Source organism: Palaemon carinicauda, chromosome 21 (genome assembly GCF_036898095.1).
Source record: "Palaemon carinicauda isolate YSFRI2023 chromosome 21, ASM3689809v2, whole genome shotgun sequence".
Lineage (NCBI taxonomy): Eukaryota > Metazoa > Arthropoda > Malacostraca > Decapoda > Palaemonidae > Palaemon > Palaemon carinicauda.
The window spans coordinates 49,333,573-49,353,000 of NC_090745.1; the positions used below are offsets into that span (position 1 = coordinate 49,333,573).

Here is a 19,428-nt window from a genome sequence, read left to right on the forward strand (position 1 = left end):
TGTGCTACTGTTTCCGTGTACTATTATGAAACTTCCTAAAGAAATATGTAATGCTTGTAGTTATTCGTACCTGGAAGTCACACGGAAGTTTCAGGGAAATTATTATGGTACAATAAATATAGTTAACACCTTCCTAAAAAAACATAATGTATACCATAAAAGTTAGTGTTATTTTTTCCTTACTGCCAGTTGCCACTAATCTCCGTCGCTTCCGATACAGCAATAGTTGCCAGAAGACCCAGATGATCCCCAGCCTTCGACGTGCAGATCATAAAGTCATTATTTTTTCTTTAAGTTTAATAACCTGGATAGAGAATGCAGTTCAGTATTAACGTTACATTGGTGTTCACGTGCGCAGCTCAACATTACTGTTTGCCAATAAATACAGAGCTTGTTTGTAATTCTTTGCAAGCAAAACGAACGAACGGAGAAGCAAGAACCATTGGATTTTCTAAAACAAAAATATAACTGGAATAATTATCTAAGAAATAATAATCAATCATTGATGGTAGCATCAGCAGCTCAACATTACTGCTTGCCAGTACATACGGAGCATGATGTTTTCATTTTTCCAAGAGCGAAGCAAGCTGACAGCGGAGCAAAAACCTTTAGATATAGGGTAAAGCCTTTTGAACAGAAAATATATGGTTTCCTGTAGTAAATAACGTGATTTCACCAAATTTGACTTCATTTCAATGATATTAGTTAGCGAAACAAAGTAGTCAAACTGGTTGCTGTTCGTTTGCGGTTGAAATTAAGGTCAAATTTGGTTAAATCACGTTATTTACTACAGGAAATCTTATATTTTCTGATCAAATTTTTTTCCTGTCCGTAACTAAAATTTTACCCCTTAATGAGGCCTAACATACATAGGTGGTTTATGGTAAATGGCTATCTTTAATTATATACATGTTGTCGAAAGAATAATTTAGTACTCACTCTTGTTATCGCAGATACGTGAAATCCTGCGTTCATATCTCGGAGACGAATATCATAATCAAGAAATAATCATATATACAGTCTATATAAGGGCGTGGTTTGCTTACTATACCATTACAACCACGACACCAACAACTCCAGTCAAGAAGACGAGTGACCCATCTGTTTACATGAACATTCAATTATAAATTAAAAGATTTTTATTTATTTATTAAAATTAGAGATATTTTCTTTAATGTACATAATTGCAATTATGATAATTTCAACACTAGTGTAATGAAATACTGATATTAGTACAATTCAAGTGTTAAAACAAATAAGGTTGTATTCTTGTGGAATGTTTATAAAATTTATTTATACAACCTCATAAGTATGTAAAAACTCAAATACTTTTACAAAATCGTTCTGCAATAAGTTAAATTGATTTCTTTCAAGGTCATTCAAATTTTATTGATTTCAACAATGAATGTAACATGTTTATTTCTCCACTTATGTATTCAGAATACTATGTGATCCTACTTGAAATATATTGGGTGATCTTAAAAAAGAAAAAAAAAATTACTAAAGTTTGGAGTCAATTAAAAGTCCACAAAGGTAAAAAATGAATTAGTGAACATTGCCAAAGAAAAAGAAGTAAGATTAAATAATTCAAAATAGTAAGAGAGGTGAAAGAAATAATGAGAAACTGCAGTATTAAACAAACAGGAAAAGCGGAAGTCCAAAGAATTAGGGGAATTAATTAAACTTAAATGGATTAATCTTGGGAAGGAAAACAACGAGATCAAGAGAAGACCTAATTCAAGAGGGACTCGTAGACTCATACATACGAGAAGAGAAACAAAAAGAGGAAGGTCTGGGAATAGTCAAGGAAGTAGAGGAGATCAAAACAAAATGAGGAAGAAACAGCACAGATTTCTGGGAATTCAAGAAGAAAGTAGATCGAAAAACCACCAGTAACTGTAGGCTACAGCCATCGGAGGTACATACATACATATACCAAGGCACTTCCCCCAATTTCGGGGGGTAGCCGACATTAACAAATGATACAAAAACAAAAAGGGGACCTCTACTCTCTACGTTCCTCCAGCCTAACAAGGGACTCAACCGAGTTCAGCTGGTACTGCTAGGGTGCCACAGCCCACCATCCCACATTATCCACCGCAGGTAAGGCTGGAGAAATAATAGAGGAAGTTGAAGAAATAAAGAATATGAACAATTCTATGGAGATTAATTTAAGCCAGAAATTCCTCAGTATAAAGAAGAGATTATTTCAGAAGAAATGAAAAACCGGTTTTGATGAATAGCTGCCAGAGAGCGACAGATTGAGATCCAGCAAAACAGATAAAAGTTATCAAGAAGTAGAAGGCACCATGAAAAGCCTGAAACACAAGTACACAATGGACAGGCAAGGATTTAACAATGTTATGATAAAAAGGGTAAGAAAAGAAATAACAGAAAGTCTGGTGCTGATCCTAACAGAAAAAGATGAAAATATATGTATCCCAACAGAGTGAGAGGAGATGTGGATACTCTCAATCCACACAAAAAATTGAAATAAGATGGAATTAGAAAATAAAAGAAGAATACATAAGAGCAAAATTAACAAGATATTTGAAAATTAAGGATGGAAAAATCCATGAACAAATTCAAGGAAGAGATGAAATAGTTCCAATGTGGGGGCATCGAAGGAAGATGCACCGCACGTTTCACATACACTCGTATACTTTAACGGTATTTTCTTTATATATATATATATATATATATATATATATATATATATATATATATATATATATATATATATATATATATATATATATATATATATATATATATATATATATATATATATATATATATATATATATATATATATATATATATATATCACTCTACTGTTAACAGAACCTATTTAAGTATGTTTTTGGATGAATAAGACTGAATTTTTGTGACATTCTTGTCCGGAACCTTTTATATATAAACTTGCTATCTGTTGAAATAAAGTGGTGCATTCACCTTGCCTCTGTTACAACCTAATGGCCAGCGCACTCACACAATTGGTGATAGCTGGAGTGATCAGCTCCCTCCCACTTTCCCGCTCACTACTGAGCCTTACAGTTTGATGATACCGTCTATCAGCACAGCGCGCGACCGAGTATACCCTTAAAGGGGTGTCCGAGGAGGTTAAGGGTTAAGGGCGTGACTCGCTTAAAGCACCAAAGTAGACTATGTTCTCATGATGATCCCTAAGGATACTTTCCTGGATATATCAGATTGACTTTGCAGCCAAGGGGACACCCCAATAGCATTTGACGCCCTCAAAATACACTTCCGGGAGCAGTACTCACCATCGCCAGCCACCCATAAAGCTAAACTTTATCAGCTCTCTCAACAACTGTTGGGGGACTAAAAGGCTTAGCTTGCTCTCAGGGAAATGACCAGTATCGCTTGCCTGCTACCCGCCGCAGGTGTCTCTCCTTGAGAGGTGAACATACTTCAGGCTCTTTGGGTATGACGCTTACCAAAACCTGTATGCTCTGTCATACCCAATGTTGATATTTTCCCCATGAAGGACCTGATGACCACAATCAACACCCTTATAGACAACCACTCCTCCACCTCCAAGACCTCCCATCAACGCCTCCACTTCTGACAAAGAGGACAACAATTCAACATCAACCAAAGCTGAAGTGAATGTGGTAGGACACAGACGTCCACCCTATGACGTGCCAAAGAAATCCCAAAACTGCCCACCATCCACATATGCCACCAATCACTCATGCCCCATCCAACGACCTGTACAACCACTTATTGATGCTCCATCGGCCGTAGTTATGCTACTACCAACCTAGATTCGGGGTTGCTGCGAAGAAATGTACAAACTGTTTTCAGTGGATTAAAAGCATGTAAATAGGCCATAGTTTGGAGCAGTGGCGGCTCCCCTACCCCTAGTCTTTTCTTTTTCCATGATACAGATACAGGCGTGCGATTTTTGGTGGACATGGGTGCTGGCCGTTCTCTTCTACCAAGGCCACTCTCCAGGACAGGGCATAGTCTGTCTAAGCCTACTGATGCCCACCTGGTAGCTGCCAACAGATCTGAGATACCCACTTGCGGATACAAGGCCCTCACATTATCATTTGGAAGAACTAAATATCACTGGAAGTTTCTTGTTTCTGACATTACATCGTCAATCCTCAGTGCAGATACCCTATCACATTTTCCCCTCTAGGTTGATGTTGCTTACCGACGGTTACAATGCAGACTCATACACGTCAACATCTCTTTAACCAGCACCCTTTGACCTCAGTCTCCACGTCAGCACACCCACAAATGCCTTTGGCCACTTCCTCACGTCGTACCCGGATGTCTTCCATCCAGAACTTTGTCAAACGCTCCCTGTGATCGCAACATTCAGGCATCTGGCACCATATCGTCTGGAAAGAAAGGAAGGAATGGCCCTATGCCAAAAGGCCTCAAGCCCATGGTTGTCACCCTTACACATGTTCCTGAAGCAAGATGGCTCATTGCATCAGTGAGGGGATTACAGGTGTTTGAACATGTAGACAGAACTGGATCACTATTCCCTCAGAGACATTGCTGACGTGACTTCCTACTTGCACAAAACAAAGGTTTTCTCCACGCTCAACCTTCTGAAAGGGTATTATCAGATACCCATGAACCCAGTAGACATCCCCAAGACCGTCATCACCACCCCTTCGGTACATATATCTTAAAATACTTCTGTTTTGGCCTTCATAATGCTAGGGTCACTTTTCAATGCATTATGGATGGCCTCTCATAGAGCCTCCCTTTCTGTGTTTGTTATGTGAATGACATACTTGTGTTTTCTTCCTCCAAAGAGGAACACCTCCATAATATACGCATTGTGCTCGACCGCCTACAACAGAACAGCCTTATAGTCCGGTACAACAGGTGTATCTTTGGTGCCTACAGAGTATTGTTCTTATGGCACCTCATCACTCCTGAAGGAGTCCACCCCTTCCCTGAGAAGGTATGAGCCATCCAGAACTTCTCTATGCCCTCGATCGTCAAAGCACTGCAAGAATTCTTGGGCATGATCAACTATTAGCACCGTTTCCTGCCAGCCATCGCCACCACTCTTGCCTCCTCTGCGCCTCCCTCAAGGGCAAGCCAAAAGACCTGAAGTGCGGTTCCCTTCAAGAAGCGGCCTTCTGCAATGCAAAGAATGCCCTATCAACTACTGCTGCTCTCACTTTTCCTATGCCACATGCCCCTATTTTTCTTTCCACCGATGCCAGCAACGTCGCTATTGGTGCAGTACTCAAGCAGGTGGTCAACAGCTCATCCTGCTCATTACCCTTCTTCAGTAGAAAACTGTCCAAGGCGGAATCCGGCTACTCTACCTTCGACCGCGAATTGCTGGCAGTGCATTTGACCGTCCTTCACGTTTGCCACTTCTTGGAAGATACGCCCTTAGTCATTCGCACGGACCACATGCCTCTAATGCACACCTTCACTGGACAGTCCAATGCCTGGTCCACTCGTCAAAACCAACATCTTCACTGTGGCCAAATACAATTGCACCCTTCAACATATCCCTTGGAAAATGAATCCCTGTAGAGAAACACATTGGCCACCATTCACCTGGGATTGGATTACAATGCCTTGGCAGAAGCCCAACAAAAAGATCCAGAGTACAAAGCCTGTAGGATATCCTGCACATCCCTCTGTTGGGAAGAAGTCCCTCTCACCGACTCCAACACCATTTTCCTCAGTGACGTCAGTACTGGTAAACCAGCCGTGCTGCAATGACTGCAACTGAAACTCAGTTTCTCTGAATCCTCCTTGGACTAAGGACCACTTTTAAAGACAACCTGTATGTATTGGTAGCTGAAATGGTGTATGATAACCCGTTGGTTGTCCCTGCCAAATTTTTTCTGTCTGCCACCTCTTCTAACAAAGTCCAGTGCCTACATCATGTTGTGGGAAAATTTATTCTATGCCGCCAGACTTACAAGCCCCCAGCTAAGCAACACATACCGACAGATTTGCACACTGCAATGCACGTTTTCCTGCGCAATGACACTAGGAAGCCACCGATAACGCCCCCTGACACGGGCCCTTTCCTCGCAATATGTCGCAGTCTGAAGGCTTTCAAATTAACGTTCATGGCAAAGAAGACTAGGTCTCCATTTGTTGCCTAAAACCTGTGTACCTCTGTAAGATGACCTGCCTACAGTACACCTCTCAAGAGCCTGGCACCCAATTTCACATGAACAGTATGACTTTTTTAGGGGAAGCCACGTCCTGCACGGGTTTCACACACGCTCATCCACATTAACAGTATTTTCTTTTTTGGATAGCTCGCTCTGCCCCTCACTGCTGACAGGACCTGTATAAGCCTGCCTTTACATGAATGTCTGTTTGAATTTTTTTGACATTCTTTTCCGGAACCTCTTGTATATAAATTCGCTGTCTGTTGAAATAAACTGAGCTAGTGGCTATTGCAAAAGCTCTAGAACACTCAGCTATCCTACAGTATGGAAACACAACAATCCATACAGATTCCAGAGGAGCCATCCTGGCCCTCAGCAACAAGGAACCCACAGAGAATGTTCATCTCATAACATCAATCCAATTCCTAGCCATAGCTCACCAAAGCAACAACAGGCAAGTAACTTTGAATTGGATTCCAAGCCACACTGGCATCTCTGGCAATGACGAGGCCAATCACCTAGCCAAATCAGCCTTAATGTGCCAGACTATAAGCATTACTCTGCAACCCTCACTTAAAACCATCAAGAATCAAATGGCAGCCTACTGCAACATCCAAAAGACTACCGAAGTAAGGCGAGCCTTCTTAGATGGATCAAGATCTGCAAAGTGGTATATTGAAGCTACAAACATACTACCACACCCAATTGCAAGAAAACACCACGCCAGGATGTTGTCATCATCTGTAGACTGCGACTGGGATATCTATGCAGGTGGCAAATCATCCTGGACAATGGTGAAGACCCAGCAACACAGCATAGACCAATAAGACCGTGCAGTTACTGTGATCAAGACACAGAAGAACTGCTACAGCACTACCTACTGCACTGTCAAGAAACAAGCATACTTAGGCAGGATCTCAACCCCAACAATCCTGCAACTGCAACAGCAATTGTCAAACATATAGTTGCTAATGTTGATGCCCTCTCAGCCTTTCTCCGTAGCTACCCTCCACCAAGATAACGTAATAACAGCACCAGTTTGCAATCTAAATAACCCTTTCAACTTCTCTGTTAAAATCAAAATGATTGTCGGTGGCTGAGGGCAATAACTTGTACTCCTAATAAGGAGACAGTCTTGCTCTCCTGTCCTTCCTTTCAACGATGAGGGGGAGGGCAGAGCCGTTGGCGGTTCTTTTGGTTTTTAACACCTCTTTCACTTACAATCTCTCTCTTTTCAGTTCAGGTATCCCCTCTAACCACTAATTCACTGATGTCTCAATAGTCACAATTACAAGTAAATTTTTATTTTTATTTCTGTTCTACTTTTACAGGTACAGGAATGTTTTATTCCACCCTTTCCCTACTACTCAAGCAGCTACTATTCCCTTCTTTTCAGCTCTCTCTTGCACAGCTGAAATCTCATACTATACCTCTATCTAATAACTTAAGCTTAAACCACTACGAAGTTTTTTACTTCACCCATACCAATATCTCCAACTAAAACTTTTCAACTCCTTCCCGAGCCCTCCTACTTATCAGGACTTACTACTATAACTCTTTTTCTTTAACTAAAGACTGGAGCCAGTTGGCTCCTGGGAAGGACATCCCCTTCCCACTGTCATCTTCTTCACATCCTACACAGGCTTTGAACATCGCTTGTTACCATCCTCAACCCAGAACCTAACCCAATATCCTAAAATAAAAGTTGCAGAATATCCCATACCCCAATTACCTATCCCCAAAAATCCTACCAAAACACCTACGGGCTGCATAAATGCAAGAGCCCGTGTCTGGCCAAAAGGGCCAGGCAATCTTCAACAACAACAACAACAAATAAAGTCAGTTGCATTCACCTCACCTCTTAGTTACAACATAAGAGCCCACTCTCACAAAGGTCGACAGCCGATTATCTGCTAACTTTGAATGCAGTTAACGACTATAATGCCTATTTGGGATGATCAACGTACCAATGGTTTTGTGATTGCATTAAAGCAATGGGAAAAATGATAGAGATTGAATGAAAAGTAAGACAAGGAACTACGATATGGACCCAAGCTATGCAGTACCATTAGTAGAAAAAAAATATAACGTTGATAAGGAATATTGAAAGTGAATCATTGGTACTTGTAGATGATATGTTTCCCATAGGAAGGAAAGAAGGAGTAGATTGTCATAGTGTGGAGATCTTAAAGTTCATAATCAACACCAATCGCAAAAACATATGGTGTATAAATAATTAACAAAAGAAAGAATAAGAAAGAAGAAGAGATTAAAACAAAAGTAAAGAATATAGGTATCTTGGAGGATACACTGATGAAGGACACAAAGAATTGAGTATCAGGGAAAAAGCAGAGGGTCGCGTAAATGATCCAAGAAATAGCAAAATAATTATGGAGATATGAGAAAAGTAGGAAAAATTACATTGAAAGTGAGGAAAAGGATACATGAAAGAGTAGTTGTACCAACAATATTTGCTAAAATGAAGACTGGGTGAAATAAGAGGCAAATATATGAAAAATCTGGAAATACTTCAATATAAGATAATAAGAAATATGTATGAACAACCAGCAAGTACTTCTTAATTGGGTATCCTTGGAAAAACAAGAATATGACCAGTGTTTTGCAGAATAGAACATAAAAAATTAATGCTCTTCCATAACATCAGAAACTCTGAGGAAAAGAGACTAATCAGAGAGATGATTCCGAATCAGTTGAAAAACCCTATGAAAAGTGCTGGAGTAGCAGCATTGAAGAAATGTATTGTAAATGTCGAATGAAAATAGAAGGAATACGAAGTTGGGGGAAAAGGACTCTGAAAAAGGGACCAAGAAAAGATTTATGGAAAAGATAGAGGACACCATTCAAGAAAAGAAGAAAGGGATAAGAAATTGAGATTCATGGAAGGAAATGGACCACAGCCTTATATCAGAGAAATGTATATGGATATGGTAATCCTTGTTATGAAGGAAAGTTTAAATATCCTCAAACTAAAAGCAAATTTAAGGAAAAAATACACAGATGATGTGTGTGACCTATGCAAAGAAGATAATACAGAATATTTATTTTCATACCTAAAATTAAGACAGTTAATGAAACTAGACATAAGCATAGGTATGTTGCAAAATCCTAACAGGAATCTGGTTGTATACATAATTAGGGCAATGCACATGAAAGAAGAATTTAAAAAGTCTAAACTGATCACAGTAGATTGCCAAACCTGATATGATAGCAAAGTATTATCCCAACTAATTTCAAGGTAGAATGGGATAAATTTAAAGATCAAGATTTTCATTAATGATGTTTTTTTTTTTTTTATGGTACGGGTAAAATAAACTTCATTACAATAATAAGTATAAGCTTTGAAGCTTTGCTCCTATCTATTATATGATAGAGTGCCCATAAACTTATTTTGCGGAGTAAGCAGTTAGGAACCAGGACCTATGGCCTCTGCAAAGCAAAGGAATAAGTAAAGTAAATTCTAAGCAAAGATAAAAATACAAAGGCAGCAGGACCCGATGCACTAATACCTGAACTATATAGAATGTTAGTAAAAGAAAGTAGATGTTTATAAATATTTACCAAAGGCATACAAAATCAGATAAAGGAGAAGAGCAAGTCCGAAAAGTGGAAAAAACGGATTTTGAGTGAAGTAAAAAATCTATTTTTAGTCTAGTAGGAAGATAGGGTTCCCATGCACCCCATGATACATTTTTTAACTTGCATTTTTGCAATCCCTAGGGTGTCTGGGAACAGAATCCCCTTTGTTACCATTCAAAAAAATGTCCCATGTGGGTCGTTTAGCCGTCTATTTGTCCGCCATCTTGGATTTCTTGAGATGTAAAAGTTAGGGGTAGGGGAAATATAAAGGACCTTTTCGTAAAGAAATAAATTAGTTACAGGTACAAACTAGGTAGCATTGGAAAGGGTATGAACAGCACTATCACAAGAACCAATCACTTATTCTGTCATGACATTGATGACGTCATCAGAGGTCAAAAGGTCACGTAAAAGGGGCACTAGTCAAAATTCGGGCCCATCCAATTTGTTAACCATCCTGCACCTAACTGAATAAATATTTTGGATTCTACTTTGCTTCAAAGAAAGTGTATATGAATAGGTAGTTTTTAAATCTAAAACAAATTAGCTAACTAGAGTGTAACATTATTAATCCTTTCCACATCCACAAGTACACCGAAAATATTGAAAAAATGCGGTTATGTGCTGAGTTTACTGTTTCGGTGTGTCCTTCGCATGAAAGTGATTTCTTTTACTGTCCATAGATGATAACTGTTTATGGATATGATTATTAACTGTTTTTTTTCTATTTCAGGTGAGGGCATCGTAACTTCCTTAGCACTTTAGTGGTGGTGTTCAGTTTCTTCAACTGATAGTGCTGTCTCTTTTGTTGACAGGACACTGAGCAGTTTTGATAAAATGTTTTAGTAGCTGTAATTTCTGGTGGCATGCGTACCCGCTTATAGCTTTGTAGTTTATTGGTGGTGGTTAATAATGTCTTTTTTTCAGGTAACAGCTCTAGATTAGTGCAGCGGTGGTGGCAGTGCATGCTTAGTTGTAGTTAACTGGTGATGGCGGTGGCTTTATCATGTCAAAGGCAAAGAAATGCCGAACTGATCATGGTTGCAATTTGGAGGAACTGCAGATGCCTCATTCTGTATGTATTTTATATGTGAGTGGCATACAGCAAGGTGAATTTATACCACTACAGAATATAAAGGGTCCTCCCCGGGAAACACTTGAGATGTTACATAATCTTCGTAAGAAACGGCTCCTTCAGTCACATGATTCACCCGCTCGTATGGAAGCTGTGTGTAAGTTAATTCCAGACAGTCTTGATGGTTTGGACTCGGAAATGACAGGCTATCACCGGGGTTGCTATCAGGCCTTTACCAAACATCAGGATCGTTTGGAATGTGTTGTGCTAGACGATGAACCTTCAGCAATTCGATCCCCTCGTAAATCATCAACCTCTTCCAAGAACATTTTTCCACCTGAGTGTATTTTCTGTGGAAAGCTTGAGACGAAAGTTTCTGTACTTTGAGAAGATGCTAGAGATGTGCTGTCTCATTGATGACCCTGACTGCCCAAAGGCTGGAAAGCACCGTGAGTTAGAGAAAGCAGAAATCAAGAAGTCTGAAGATGCAGTACAACGTACCATTGCTGCTATTCGTAGCTTTACCAATCCGTTCTCATTGGCTGACAAAGACCATCTCTACAGCTTGGCCTCTGGTGCTCCTGCTTCTTCTGAGGTAGAACTTGATGTACTACGTGCTGAGAAAGCTGGCAAAGAGGCCAAGGAAGCATTCATCCAAGAACGGTTTGTGAATGGTTCTTCTGAGAAACTTTTCTTTGAACCTATCAAGAGGCTCAAGTTGAAAACGATGGACGCTTCGAACAAAACAGTCAAGCTTAATGCCTCACATGGAAAGGTAGGTAAATAGAGAGGAAATAATGTTTAGTTCTCATTTTCGTCTGTTGAGGTATTTTTTAAAATTTTCACATCTCCTTTTCCAATTCCTACATTGCAGATTGTTCAATACCGACAGCAGAGTGACCTTGCCTTCATGCTGCTGGTCAAATCCCAGAACCTGGATGAGCCACTAGATCTTGATGAACTGATGAGATACTCACTCACCCCTGTACCACTTAGCCTGGGTACTGCTGATGGTTTCTTCAATAAGACCAACAAAGCTGCACTTCTGCATTTCTTCACAGACGATAGTCACGAGGCTATTCCTTATCCGAAGGGTGCCCTGCACATCCAAGATGGCAACGCCCTTTTCCATGCCCTGACAAATATATCACCTACGTTTGGAGAAATATGTCTGCAAGTCTTAGATCAGATGGTGGCCAAGAAAGATTTTATCTTCTCAACTGATTCTTACCATGCTGATTCTATCAAGGCTCAGGAGAGATTACGCCGAGGATCTTCTCAGCGTTATCTGATACAAGGGCCAGCGACAAGAAAACCAAGTGACTTCAAGCTATTCCTGGCAAATGAACACAATAAAACACAGCTCTGTGAACTACTATTCAAGGTTTGGAGCAGCAATGCAGCAGCATCTCGCATGGAGCACTGTGGCACAGCACTAGTGGTTGTGAACGGCAAAGCATACCAGTTACAATCATCTGATGGTGATGTAAGTAATTGAATTCCATTAATTTAATACAGTTAACCATTTCCCTACTGTGTAAAATCAGTATGTATGATAAGTTCCACATTATCATTTTAGGTTGCAGCATAAGAGGTTCACGAGCTTACGTCTAATCAGGAGGAAACAGACACAAGGATTGTGCTGTACCTGAAGTATGCAGCAAAACTGGGTTACAAGTCAGCTGTAGTCAGGACGCCAGACACTGATATCTTTGTCATTCTCCTGTTTCATGCTAACACCATAGGTCTTACCATCTTTCTTGACATTGGAACTGGTAAACATCGTCAAATGGTCAACATAAGTCAAACGGCAGAATCCATGGGTGCTGATAAATGTAAAATGGTCCTTGGCCTGTATGTGTTCACCGGGGAGGACGTTACAAGTTCCTTCAAGGGAAAGGGTAAGATTGGACCCCTTAAGAAGTTACAACGTCCTCCAATTTATCATGAAGCTTTCAGGTATTTATCTTGTTATCTATATGTATGCAATGCCCTGACTATCACACTTTCTTATCAATTTTGTGCGGCAATTGATATAATTATACTCATCTCCTTTCAGAAAACTTGGGGATGAATGGTCGGTAGAGCCAGAAACGATTGATGATATCGAGGCATTCACATGTCTGATGTATGGCTACTCCAGACAGAAATCTATTGACACTGTACGTGGAATCATGTTAAGGAAGATGGTTGGGGAAGATGAGCAGCTGACAACAAAATCTAAGATTGACCTCTCCCATTTGCCACCTTGCCGAGACAACCTTATCCCACACATTCGGCGAGTGAACCATCGCCTAGCTATCTACAAGCGAGCAGATATTCCAATCTTCTGGTCTCCAAAGCCATATGATCCTGAACAAGGTTGGGAACAAAATTATGAGGGTGTTCTGGAGCCAGTGTGGTCTTGCAGACCGGTACTTTCCCCTGCCTTGATAGACTTAGTTCACAAGACTACGGAAGAGATGAAACAGTGTGATAATGACCCTGATGGAGAACAGGCTGACCAAGACAGTGACAATGAAGAACTTCTCAGTGATAATGAAGATTAGATTAATATGAACATTGAGACTTTTGGCAGTCATGATAATATTGCAAGTTAATACATTTTTGGCCTGCATGTTATAGCAACTCATTATCAGACATTCTATCTATATATATGTGTGTAATGCATATTCTGATAATACCAAGTGAAGATACCAATGGAATTATACATAGACTGTATTTCGGGAATCATTGGAACATATAAGGCCTTTTACCATAACAGAAAGGCAGAGAAAACAAATATGTGTCGAACTGGAATTTCACATTAATCTCATTTAAAAAAATAATTTTTTCAATATTTACGTTTTATTCGTGGAAAGGGTTAATAATGTTACACTCTAGTTAATTAATTTGTTTTAGATTTAAAAACTACCTATTCATGTACACTTTCTTTGAAGCAAAGTAGAATCCAAAATATTTATTCAGTTAGGTGCAGGATGGTTAACAAATTGGATGGGCCCGAATTTTGTCTAGTGCCCCTTTTACGTGACCTTTTGACCCCTGATGACGTCATCAATGTCATGACAGAATAAGTGATGGGTTCTTGTGATAGTGCTGTTCATACCCTTTCCAATGCTACCTAGTTTGTACCTGTAACTAATTTATTTCTTTACGAAAAGGTCCTTTATATTTCCCCTACCCCTAACTTTTACATCTCAAGAAATCCAAGATGGCGGACAAATAGACGGCTAAACAACCCACATGGGACATTTTTTTTTGAATGGGAACAAAGGGGATTCTGTTCCCAGACACCCTAGGGATTGCAAAAATGCAAGTTAAAATAATGTATCATGGGGGTGCATGGGAACCCTATCTTCCTCCTCAACTATTTTGGGTGAGATAGCCATGTCGTCCTGATGGAAGGTTCCTAATAGTAGCTTCCTAAGGGATATATGTACTACAGTGATATTCCCAGAGAATTTTACCTTTAGGTCTCCAGAATTCTAACTCCTGGCGCGAATATCCTTAAAATTTTTCTCAAGGTTATCACATAACATCAGGGGACGTATTCTTGACACGCCACATGGCAATCTGCGCCCCGAATAGTGCTTACGCTTTGAGGGGGAAAGTGGCAGAATTAGAAGGGGAGCCGTATCAAGGTTACCCTAGTTCCTATACTACAATTGAGTATCATAACAGTGCCATATCCAAGATGGCGGACATTCCTTGTAGCATTGAGCATGGCGCTACAGATGGAGTAGTTTCGGGAGGGATACTGTGAAGATCTTTTCTTTAGAAAGAAGGGTTGGTCCATCAGGACAACATGGCTATCTCACCCAAAAATAGATTTATCGCTTTGCTCAAAATCCGTTTTTTGGGCTCAAGCCATGTCGTCCTGATCAAAGCATACCAGAGCATTAATGTATTTGTGGATTTTTTATCAGTGCCTTAACCTTGGGACAATATTTCTATGGTCATCTGGCCCATTTGAGACAAATGACGTTACCGTTATCCGTCATCATCACTAATCATAAACGATGTTAGTGTTTCCTGCCCCCTACAGGGAAGAGTCATTCTAGATAGTAGAAAAGGGGCCTCAAGGTTAGCATATATTGTATGAAAAAACATAAGTATACACTAAGTATACAAACAGTCTCACGGTTTGTATATATTGCCGAACCAATATCAGTGTCCATTATATCCATTGTTTGCAAGCATAAAATGATATGAAGTATACTTACATGAGTAAGTCAAAGAACTCTGGCATCATAAACATGCAATTATCGGCGAATTAAGACGCAATTACATTTTAATAGACATTTATTTCTATTAAATGACTAAATGAAGTAATAAGTAAAATGAATGTAGCATGATAAAGGAATTATACCTGCAACATATACAGAAATTATTTTTCCCTTTTGAAAGGGAAGAAATGATGAGTGCCATTCTCAGACTGAAGAAAAGTTTTTAATAAAATTTCTCTTCATAATTTCTGTACCTGTTATATTCTATCAACACTGTGTACTACATACACACGGCACTAGTGCTATCTGTATAATTCCACACCTGAGATTTTGAACAGAGTTAGTGTCACCATGGTAACACTCATTTAAAAGGGGATCACACTAAAAGTGCTGACACCTTCTCCCTTTAATTGACAGTCCCAATCAATTAACTGTTCATCGCAGAATTAGACGACAGGTTTTAATACACTACCTGCCGCCACCACATAATGCTTCAGTTCATGGACCTGCTTAGCATAGTGTTTGTAGAACACCCTGGATGATTTACATCCAGTATATGAGCGAAGACGCTCAAAGTCCATATTCTGAAAAAAAATTCAGGGATGAAGCAGTTTTTCTCAGATCATGACCTGCGGGATTACTGTCAGGATCTGCTCTACGAATAAAGTAGGTGAGCTTCGCCCTCAGTTGTTTTAGGGATAAGTTTCATCCAGAGGTTTCTCCTTTAAAGAGCTGTCCTCCCCTGAAGTCTGAAGTTCTACAAAGATAGACCTTTAGACACTCTACAGGACATAGAGAGACATCTTCCTTCAGAGGGCAGATTCTCTTAGTGGGTAGCTCGATCTTAGCGAGAAAGATTGGATCAGGAAAGAGATTCAGTTCTCCCGCTTCTGTGAACTGAATATGGCCCTCATCTCTAGATAGGGCCATTATTTCACTAACTCTAGCCCTAGAGGCTATAGCGAACAAAAAAATAACCTTTTGGGTTAGATCGTTGAGGGAACAATCTTCATTGTTCACAGATGAGGCATAATGTAGGACCTTGTCCAAAGACCATGAGATGGGCTATGGCGGTGCTGCAGGCCTAAGCCTTGCACATGCCTTTGGAATCTTATTAAAGATTTCATTCGCCAGATCCACTTGAAAGGCATATAGAAGAGGTCTAGTCAAGGCTGACTTGCACGTAGTTATCGTGTTGGCCGCCAGACCTTGATTATGAAGGTGGACAAAGAAGGACAGACAGAAGTTCATTGAAATTTTTTTCGGTCCTTTTGCTTTTACAAAAGCAACCCACTTTTTCCAAGATGACTCATATTGTCTTCTAGTTGACTTAGACTTGTATTCTTCTAAGAATTCTATATTGCCTTCTGAGATCCCAAATCTTTTCCTAACCGCTAGGGCAAGAAAATCCTGAAATGAAGGGTTTGGGCTCTCTGTGATGAATTGAAGGCAATTAACTTCTGAACCTTCTGAGATAATCCTGGGTTCAGAACTAGGGCCAGCCTCAGCTTCAATTCCTTCACTAAAGGGAACAGATTGCTCTTGGGCTACTTGGGAGCCAAAGACCCGCTCCTCCCTGGAAGGATCTCAGCATGTTGAGGTTCTTCAGCAGGAGATTGGATGGGATGAACAGGAATTCCTGAGTCCATCCCTTTCATACTAGAGACATGATGTCTGTTATCTCCGCTAGAGGATCCTCGTATGGGGCTACATATTGAGGTAGTTTCTTTATGATGCTCGTGACGAAGAGGTCGATCTGCAGCTCGGGGACTTGTTCCCATCTAGGAGAGGATAGGTCTGCGTCTGTGGACCATTCTAACTCTATCGGCTTGAGTCCGAGTAGAGCATCCGCTGTCAAATTGCGGATCGATTGTACGTAAACTGCTGATAGGTGCCATCCCTTTAGGTAAGGGATGGTTAACGTCACCCAGACAGTATGAGACGCTCTCTAGCCTTGTCGGTTCCGACGTCTCATTATCGCTTCGATGTCCCAGATCAGACTGAGGAGGTCTGATCTGTGTGGAGAGAGTTTACCCACCCATGACAGGACCAACATGGCCTTGGAAAGAAATAACCAAATCCCTTGGACTTTCCTTTGATGGGAGTGAATACCCCATTCTTCCGACCAGGCATCCATGCGAATGATCTTCAATAGTCGGGGTAGTTGCAAGGGTATGGTCTTCAATAGGCTTTTGGCCTTTGACCATTATTAGGGAAGCGATTAAGGAAAGACCGATATCGGTCCTTTTAGATCTCTTTGAGCTTTAGATGCGTATCTTCTCCAGACTCTTAACGCATCTCTCAGCTGTGCTCTTAGCACTGGGTCTGTCACTGTTGCGAACTGGAGAGAGTTCAGAACTCCTCCCTGTTAGCGTCTTGGAATCCTGACTGATTACCATAGTCTCTTGACCGACCCTGCGATCTCCTTTTACATCCCCAAGGGAAAGGAGAGTTGGTGACCACAGGTTTCAATGGTTTTATTATTATTATTATTATTATTTTTATTATTATTATTATTATTAAATGCTAAGCTACAACCCTAGTTGGAATAGCAGGATGCTATAAGCCCAGGGGACCCAAACAGGGAAAATAGCCCAGTGAGGAAAGGAAATAAGGTAAAATAAAATATTATAAGAATAGTAACAACATTGAAATAAATATTTCCTATATAAACTATAAAAAACTTCAACAAAACAAGAGGAAGAGAAATAAGATAGAATAGTGTGCCCGAGTGTACCCTCAAGCAAGAGAACTCTAACCCATAACAGTGAAAGACCATGGTACAGAGGCTATGGCACAACCAAAGAATAGAGAACAATGGTTTGATTTTGGAGTGTCCTTCTCCTAGAGGAGCTGCTTACCATAGCTAAAGAGTCTCTTCTACCCTTACCAAGAGGAAAGTAGCCGCTGAACAATTACAGTGCAGAAGTTAACCCCTTGAGTGGAGAAGAATTATTTAGCAATCTCAGTGTTGTCAGGTGTATGAATGAGGAGAATCTGTAAAGAATAGGCCAGACTATTTGGTGTCTGTGTAGGCAAAGGGAAAGAACCGTAACCAGAGAGAAGGGTCTTATGCAGCACTGTCTGGCCAGTCAAAGGACCCCATAACTCTCTAGCGGTAGTATCTCAACGGGCGGCTGGTGCCCAGGCCAACCTACTACCTACAACCATTGAGCTGGAGAGAATCGAGACTTCTTGAAGCTTATCTTGCATCTCCGATGTTCCGGGAACCGGATCACTTCCTTGGATGATCATAGACCAGCCACTTCGGGTGCTGCCCACCCCAGCCTTTCATCCAGGTACATTGTTGCCTGAACCATTTCTAGGCTTGGTTTTTGCGTGACTGTGTCTGCAAATCCCATGAAGATACTTAGGACTGTGTTTAGTCCGACAAGTATCTTTCCTAGGACATATGTTATCCTCTGTAACTTGAATCCTAGGTAGGAGGGGAGGGGGTGACTGACTGGAAGTTGCCAATAGACATCTTTCAGGTCTAACAAGACTGCGAACACCCCTTTTTGAAACAAGGTCCTTATGTTCAGAAGGATTAACATTCTGAACTTGCTGTTTTATTTGAACTTGTTGAATGGCGACAAGTCCAGAATGACTCTGAGTTTTCTTGAGTCCTCCTCGTGAAGACCAAACAGCCTTCCCTGGAATTCGATGGACTATACTTTCCTTACCGCCTGTATGCTCTAGAGCTCTCAGGTATACTCTTCCAGGAGGGTTTAGGAGTGTAAGAAGAGTTGAGGAAATGATGGTGGAGGCATGTCTATTTCCCATCCTAGTCCCATCTTGATTAAGCCTTGGACCCTAGGATCGAAGGTCCAGCGATCCTGAAGGAACCTCCCTCCTACCAGAAGTATCTCTTTGCTTCTCCTGATCAGAAGGTTTACATATTCGACTGATTGCCTGTGGCACCCCGGTCATTGCAACAGTGGGATGTTGTTGAACAGCCCGAGGAACATTTCTAGACTTTTCCGTCTTCCTTTTAGGTTGGGGACCCACTGCCGTGGAAGACTTTCTCTTTGAAAAGATGCCCCACATTTGGAGAAGTCCTATATTCTCTGTGGTGGCCTTCTTAATCACTTTTCTAACTACCTCGTTTGGAAAGAGGTCTCTACCCCAGATGTTGGAAGATATCAGCTTCCTGGTTTCGTGTTTCACTGTTGCGGCAGCGAACACAAACTCCCTACAGGCTCTCCTAGCCTTCATAAAGGCATAAAGGTCTTTTACTAAGGTGGCCATATGCATTTTGGCCGAAACCATGAGCATGTCTGGGGTACTTTGGTGGGCTGAACACAACTCTTTGCAGTTTTGTAGGGATAGGGAGGCTGCAAGTCTCTCCTTTGTCTCTTGTTCCTTATCCAAAAGAAACTCAGATAGTTTA

General features: G+C 40.6%; 1 protein-coding gene across 1 annotated transcript in view; it reads right to left on the reverse strand.

The window, feature by feature from the left end:
* The window catches only part of LOC137615275 (secretion-regulating guanine nucleotide exchange factor), a 660,562-nt gene extending 659,577 nt beyond the window's left edge, over positions 1 to 985 (reverse strand). The window contains exon 1 of the mRNA XM_068345004.1: positions 940 to 985. The gene's annotated coding sequence lies outside the window, so the exon portion shown is untranslated. The remainder of the gene's footprint in view (positions 1 to 939) is intronic.
* Positions 986 to 19,428: the final 18,443 nt, after the last annotated feature.